General features: G+C 38.5%; 1 pseudogene; it reads left to right on the forward strand.

Moving 5' to 3' along the window:
- The first annotated feature begins 5162 nt into the window (after positions 1-5162).
- Positions 5163-7878, forward strand: LOC123394892 (annotated as a pseudogene).
- The last annotated feature ends 211 nt before the right edge of the window (positions 7879-8089 follow it).

An 8089-nucleotide genomic window follows, 5' to 3' on the forward strand; every position in this document is an offset into this window, starting at 1 on the left:
GATAAGGATTTTTTTTTTAAGTACCAGCATTTTTAGATGTACTATTCCTATATTCCTGTAGTCATCCATTTATTCTTCTGATGTATGCATCAGGAGTTTTGCATCCCCCAAAATGTAGCAAGTGTTTTAATCCATTAGTTACAGAATGTTATAAACTGCCTTTTCCAATAATAAATCATGTCAACATTGAAAAAATAACATCTAGTAAAAGAATTTAGGACATAGCAGCAAATTATTAATAGAACAATTGAGACGAGGGGAAGGATGCACTTATTATAGTCAGGAAACAGTGATTGATGGTAGAGCCCATTTTTTCATGAAGAATTTATTTTACACTCCCCAAAGACCATCTGGAAAGCCTTCTCTGGATGTTTACCTGTGTGTTTTGTATTTAATAACAGTTCTAGACATCTCTTAATCACATCTGTCAAATGATGTTGGAGATAGACACCTAAACATAATGTCTTCAAGGACAGTCACACATTAGTGACTAAGACCTTCATTCACTCAAGAAAAGGACATGAAAATGTGATGTATACTGATTTTCAACTGCTCTATCTTAAATCTCACAGAACATAGTATCCTTAGGGCATGTTTAAATATATGTGTAGGTGTGAAAGTGTATACTTGTGTAAATATTTTTGATTGGTGATATTTCTGATCTTCATCACAAACATTATGCTCATATGTCATGCAAACATGATGGTGTCAGACTGGCTGTTGTTTCTAAATTGTGTTTCTATGGGGGAGGGGCTGGGAGGAAAAACAATTCCCTTTTATTTGCATTGTTCTTACAGTTCTTTCATTATTCTTGAAGTTCTGCTATAATATACAGAAGTAATGAATTAACCATAAAATCTCAGCAGCTTAACCTAACAATATTTTCTTCTTGCTCATGAAACAGATCTAGGGCAAAGCTAAAGTTGTGTAGTGCCTTGGATTCAGTCACTCAGAGATTTTGGCTGACAGAAGCCCCACTATCTTATAGCTGAACCATCTGGAACACATGGCTTCTTCCCCACCCATGTGATGGGCAAAGAACGCTCCATAAAAACTTTCACTGGGAATGAAGTGTTTTGCTCTGGAAAAGACATGTAATTCCATTGACCAGAACTACTCATATGGCCTCACCTAACTGCAGAAGCCCTGGGAAGTATAAGAGTATATGAAATAATTGGTGATGTGTCTTTGCCACACTATATTCCAGACCTATATTTGTTGGGCAAGAGAAATTTTAATGAACCAAGTGAAAATTTTAAATACTAAACTCCTATTCCTTTCTTTTTGTTCTAATGAACAACACATATAAAACATGATGACATATTGATTTAGAGTCCTAATTCACTTTCCTCCTGATTTTTATGCTGAGGGCACCATTCTTCTTTCAACAGTCCACTAGCTTATGTTGGTTATGGATCATTCAGTGTGCCAGAGAAGTGCTGAGAGCTATAAGGTGACTCTGGTTACAGAAAGTAAACATACAAAATCCCGCACATACAAAACCAAACCAAACCACTGTTTATGTGGCATGAAGTTAATTTCTAATTGAGAACTTATTGTTTAGGGTTAAAAAAAAGTTAGCCTTTATTTTTGTACCTCTTTGACCCATTCTTCACTTTCTCATTTGTCCTCTATCCCTAATCTCCTTTTAATGAGGAACAAGTTGAGCTAACAGAACCAATTCCTATCTCTAGCTATTTACCATAAACCACTGCTTCTTTATTCAATCTTTCCCCATCTGATCCTTTTTAGAATTGGAGCCGATGAAAACCAAATGAGATGATGGTGAGCTACAACGCTAATCAGAGATAACCAGCAATGTTCATGTTGTAGAAAACATTAAGCCTTCTTTTAACACCTTAAAGATTATTCTTTTCATTTAATACCAATGTAAAGAGTAATCCAAAAGGAAGTGCTGGTTTTAATAGCCACAAAATGTCTAGCTATTTAATAAAATTTCACAAACTGGTCTTAAATTACATTCAGGAGCAATTCAAATTACATGCAGAGAAAGACATATTCTCTGGTGGAAAAGCCTGTAGTGAGTCTTATTTATGAAACCAAAGTCATGTTTGCTTCATTAAAATATGAATATATAGGGGTGCCTGGGTGGCTCAGTGGGTTAAAGCCTCTGCCTTCAGCTCGGGTCATGATCCCAGGGTCCTGGGATCGAGCCCCACGTCGGGCTCTCTGCTCGGCGGGGAGCCTGCTTCCTCCTCTCTCTCTCTCTCTGTCTGCCCCTCTGCCTACTTGTGGTCTCTGTCTGTCAAATAAATAAATAAAATATTAAAAAAATATGAATATATACTTATACAACAATTTAGGAAAAGACTTTGTGGAATATAGGTCTGGGTGAATTTCTTGTGTTACCTATTTTTGCAAGTTTTTAAAAACATTGAAATCAGTATTGTGGGTTCTTAGAGATGAACCACCTGTCACAAATCAGAATCAACATTTATTGTAGCTTATTAAGAGGAAAAGTTGCTAGCAAAAACCATTTAAAGTGTAAAACTGGATATTGAAAACTTTCTTTCCCATGAGGTCTTTAAGAAACAGATTAGATGTTCATCTGTGATAATAGTTCTAACTTTTGTAAATAGATAATTATTTCATATGGTAGAATCACTAAAGGTGAGAAATGCATGGGGACAGAAGGAAGGCAGAAGAGCACAAGCACGTGTACGCATGTGTGGGTGTGAGAGAAAGAGAGAGAGTGAGAGAAAGGAGGGCCTACATTTCTCAGGAGAATTACATTTGTTTGTAGGTAACTGAACTGAATATGAAATTGCTTTTGAAGATAGCCACAAGCTAGAATATACATTATAAACTGGAGTTATAAATTATAAATAATTTATATTCCAACTTAATATGTTATCACAGTTCAAATATGTCTACCTTGTTAAAAAAAAATGTCATCATAGGAGTGATAGTATCCAGATTTTGACATAGGTCATTCCCAAGTTTGGTCTCCCTCACAAGAAGATCAACTAGTAATTATCCATAGATAAGACACCATTGTGAAAATCCCAGAAACTGGAGATGAGGCTAAAGGACGCCTTGGACCACAGATACCAGACAGGACCATGTTTGATGGGTAAGAGGAGTGGCTACACTCTGACTGCATTCGTTGCCTTCCCCATTCCCTCAACACCCCCACCCCCCATAAGAACAACACTGCATTGCACTGAGATAGCACCTCTGGATCTAGGTTTCTCCGGTGGAAAAAAAAAAGGGGGGGGGGCCCAAGATGAACACCCATCTCCCTCAGCATTTTGAGGCACTTTCTAGGAGGTCCACTCAGGTCTCACCTCACAGAAATCACTGAGGAAATCTGCAGGGCTTGACCATTGGAGATCAGATAGAAATAGGAGGAGTGGGGCTTATAGCACCTGGCACCCAGGTCTTGGCAGATTGCAATTCTCCTCTGAGAGACACTGGAGCAGATGTTCTAGCCAGATGCTCTGTCCATCTGTCGAGCCAAGCTGGTGGCACTGTCTGGCCGAGACATAAGCTCATATGTATGTGGTCAACTAATATTTGACAAAGGAGCCTAGAATACTCAATGAGAAAAGATATTCTCTTTAATAAACGGTGCTTGGAAAACTGGATATTCCCATGTAAAAGGATGAAACTGGACTTTTATCTAACACACTCAAAACAAATAACTCAAAATGGTTAAAGATTAAATGTAAAATCTCAAACCATAAAATTCCTAGAAGAAAACACAAGGAAAAGCTCCTTGATAATGGTCTTGGCAATGATTTTAAAGATATGATAGTCAAAGCATAAGAAACAAGAGCAAAAATAAATCAGTGGGAATAACTATATCAAAGCAAAATGCCTCTGTATAGTAAAAGAAATGATAATGAAATGAAAAACCAAAGTTTTATCCAAATAATGAAATCAACTATTCATTTCCACATGAGATTATAAACTCTTCACAGGCAGGGAACTTATTATACTTTTGAATTTTCCATAATATCTGTTAAGACATGTAAGTATATAATAAATATTTCTTGTTTAATTAATTATAACTAATTCAGTCAACATAAAGTCTGACTTTTGCAAAAGTATACTTTTTTCTTTCTTTCTTTCTTTTCTTTTTTTTTTTTTTTTTTGGAGAGAGAGAGAGAGCAAGCAGGTAGAGGGAGAGAGAATACTAACAAAGCTCCAGGCCCAGCACTGAGTCCAACACGGGGCTCAATCTCAGGACCCTGAGATCATGACCTGAGCCAAAATCAAGTCAGACACTTAACTGACTGAGCTACCCAGGTACCCCCAGAAGGACACTATTCAACCTATCAGTGCTTTGGAGGTTTGTTTTCAGAGTAGAGAAAATTCTTTATACAAAGAAGGACTTAGTGACCTTTTCCATAAATGTATTTTACAGGTAGAAGAGTACTCTTTTGTACTTTGAAAAGTATGACTTAATATCAAAATAAATGCTTTGCTCATATAAAAGCTGCAATAAAATATTAGCAATAAAATAATAAAAACATTTTTCTTAGAAGAAAAAGAAAGGAAAAGCCAACACATAGAATGGGAGAAAATATTTATAAGCCATGTATCTTTTAAAAGATTAGTATCTGAAATATATAAAGAATTCCTACAACTCAATAGGAAAAATACAAGTAGTCTAATTAAAACATGGGCAAATAATCTGAATAGACGTTTTCCCAAAGAACACATAAAAATGTCCAGCAGATACATCAGAAGGTGTTCAACACCACTAATCATCAGGGAAATTCAGATAAAAACTAAATGAGTTAGTGACCGTGCAGCTGGATATCAGAGAGGTCTGGGAAGATCAGCTTTGGAATGGAAAAGGAGTGTGTAGAACAGTTTACTCTGCAACACAGAGCCCAGCAATCTGTAACGTGCAGTCTTCTGAAATCAGAAAAGTAAGGAACTTCAGCTATTTTCAGTAGAAATCTGGAGGTGCATTTTCATTGGTTAAAAAATGACTACATTTGGGGGCGCCTGGGTGGCTCAGTGGGTTAAGCCGCTGCCTTCGGCTCAGGTCATGATCTCAGGGTCCTGGGATTGAGTCCTGCATCGGGCTCTCTGCTCAGCAGGGAGCATGCTTCCCTCTCTTTCTCTGCCTGCCTCTCTGTCTACCTGTGATCTCTATGTCAAATAAATAAATAAAATCTTAAAAAAAAATGACTACATTCGATAGTTTAGAAACCAACCCAGTCTGAGGAGCAGGGGATGGAATAAAAACTGAGGAGCCACCTAAATCTGTTGAGTTATGGCTGGTGTCCAACCCATAAAACATCACATCCTTCAGAATCCATGAAAGAAAGTAGTTCAATCAGAGATCCTAGGAGTTCAACTAAGGAAGATTTTCACAGAAAAAACAGTGGAAGTTGAAACTGTAAGAATATTAGTTCCCCATCACCCAAGGCAAGGGAAGCAAGGGCCAGAATGAACAACTGGGACTTCATCAAGATCAAAAGCTTTTGCACAGCAAAGGAAACAGTCAACAAAACCAAAGACAATGGACAGAATGGGAGATGATATTTGAAAATGACATATCAGATAAAGGACTAGTATCCAAAATCTATAAAGAGCTTAGCAAACTCAACACCCAGAGAACAAGTAATCCAATCAAGAAATGGGCAGAGGACATGAAGACATTTCTTCAGGGAAGACATCCAAATGGCCAACAGACACATGAAAAAGTGCTCCACATCACTCAGCATCAGGGAAATACAAATCAAAACCACAATGAGATACCACCTCACACCAGTCAGAATGGCTAAAATTAACAAGTCAGGAAATGACAGATGATGGCGAGGATGCAGAGAAAGGGGAACCCTCCTGCACTGTTGGTGGGAATGCAAGCTGGTGCAGCCACTCTGGAAAACAGCATGGAGGTGGCTCAAAAATTTGAAAATAGAGCTACCCTATGACCCAGCAATTGCACTACTGGGTATTTACCCTAAAGATACAAATGTAGTGATCTAAAGGGGCACGTGCACCCGAATGTTTATAGCAGCAATGTCCACAATAACCAAATTATGGAAAGAACCTAGATGTCCATCAACAGATGAATGGATAAAGAAGATGTTGTGTATATGTACAATGGAATATTATGCAGCCATCAAAAGAAATGAAATCTTGCCATTTGCGATGACGTGGATAGAACTAAAGAGTATTATGCTTCGTGAAATAAGTCAATTGGAGAAAGGCAACTATCATATGATCCCCTGTTATGAGGTGTGGAGACGCAACGTGGGGTGTAGGAAAAGAATAAATGAAACAAGATGGGATTGGGAGAGAGACAAACCATAAGAGTCTCTTAATGTCACAAAACAAACTGAGGGTGGCCGGGGGGAGGTGGGTAGGGAAAGGGTGGTGGGGTTATGGACATTGGGGAGGGTATGTGCTATGGTGAGTGCTGTGAAGTGTGTAAACCTGGAGATTCACAGACCTATACCCCTGGGGCTAATAATACATTATATGTTAACAAAAAAAAAAAAAAGAAAAGAAAAGAAAAAAAAGAATATTAGTTCTCAACACTACTATAACGCATGATATTCCCCCCAAAAATGGAAAGGTTAAGTCTCTGGAATGCGTCATAGGGGAAACATCCTTGGTCAGTCAGAGGGAGTCGTAGAAACCAGAACGGAACTATCTGAGGTAAAGAATATACTGGAAATCTCAAGAAGTCTTAAAGTTTACTACAGGACAAAAATCTTTCAAACCAGCTCAGTGTACAGAGATCAGTTGTGAGTTAAAGTTGCTAGTTAAAGTTGTTTGGGGACAATCTTCAGTATCACTTTGTCTAGCCTGTAAGAAAAAAAAAAAGGCTTATTTTATTTTATCTTATTTTAAGATGAATTTATTTATTTATTTGATGGAGAGAGAGAGTAAGAGAGAGAGAGAGAGAGAACATGTAGGGAGAGCAACAGGCAGAGGGAGAGGGAGAAGCAGACTCCTGGCTGAGCAGGGAACCCGTTTCGAGACTCAATCCCAGGACCCTGGGATCACGACCTGTGGCAAGGTCAGATGCTTAACGACTGAGCCACTTAGGAGCCCCCAAATTGGCTTATTTTAGAAAACGAAGCTCTAGGGGCACCTGGGTGGCCCAGTTGGTTAAGTCTCTGCCTTCAGCTCAGATCATGATATGACGGTCCTGGGATCGAGTCCCACATCAGACTCTCTGCTGGGTGGGGAGCCTGCTCCCCCCCCCTTCTCTGCTTGCCTATCTGCCTGTTTGTGATCTCTCTCTCTTTCTCTCTGTCAAATAAATAAATAAAATCCTATTTAAAAAAAAAGAAAGAAAAGAAAATGAAGCCCTAGGTCAAAACACAGCTCAATTTTCTGAATAGTTAAAACTTATGTCAATATACTGTGATGTGTGGCCAAGTAAATTCCTCAGAAGAAGGATTATAGTAGATAACTTAACCAACCCAGAGCAGGTTTACAGCATTAAAACCATGACACACAGAGTGCTATTCAAAATCTACTGAGTGAATGGGAGAAGTTTCACCAGGAAATGACAGTCACCCAGAAGTTGTTGGAGAAGCTCTTAATCTCCTTGTAATGGGGAAGAGAGCATACCTGCCACCCTAGTACAAAACCTCATACCAGAGCAGGACTAGCATCAACACATCCCAAGCTGGTGAAAGCAGTAAATGTCCATCTACTGGATAATGTTGGCACTAACAGTTAAAAGAAGATTCCATCAACAGTTGAATTCTGCAGCACCCCAGCAGAAAAAATGGCAGAAGGGGTTCTACTCATTTTGGATCCATTTACCTATACAAAAATCTCATCTGATAATGAATTTTCTGAGTCCTCACCTTACTTGATACAAAGAAAAATAATGGACAATTTCATCCCTCTACAGAAAGGAAAACAGAACCTTGAGTTGCCGCAGTTCTCCCCTACCAGGAAGAACTCACTGTCCTGTTCAGTATGTTGGAGGCATGCAGCAAATACTTGCTTCTTACCCAAGGGTTGCTATTATTTGGGAACTGGGGTTCTTATAATGGTAGAAGTAATATCACTTTCTATTTAAGTAATATATGTCCCCAAAGATGTTTCACTGGGCCACAGATTACCCTTTCCCAATAACTAT

Source organism: Mustela putorius, unplaced genomic scaffold (assembly GCF_011764305.1).
Source record: "Mustela putorius furo isolate JIRA1106 unplaced genomic scaffold, ASM1176430v1.1 tig00003845_pilon_pilon_pilon, whole genome shotgun sequence".
Taxonomy (NCBI): domain Eukaryota; kingdom Metazoa; phylum Chordata; class Mammalia; order Carnivora; family Mustelidae; genus Mustela; species Mustela putorius.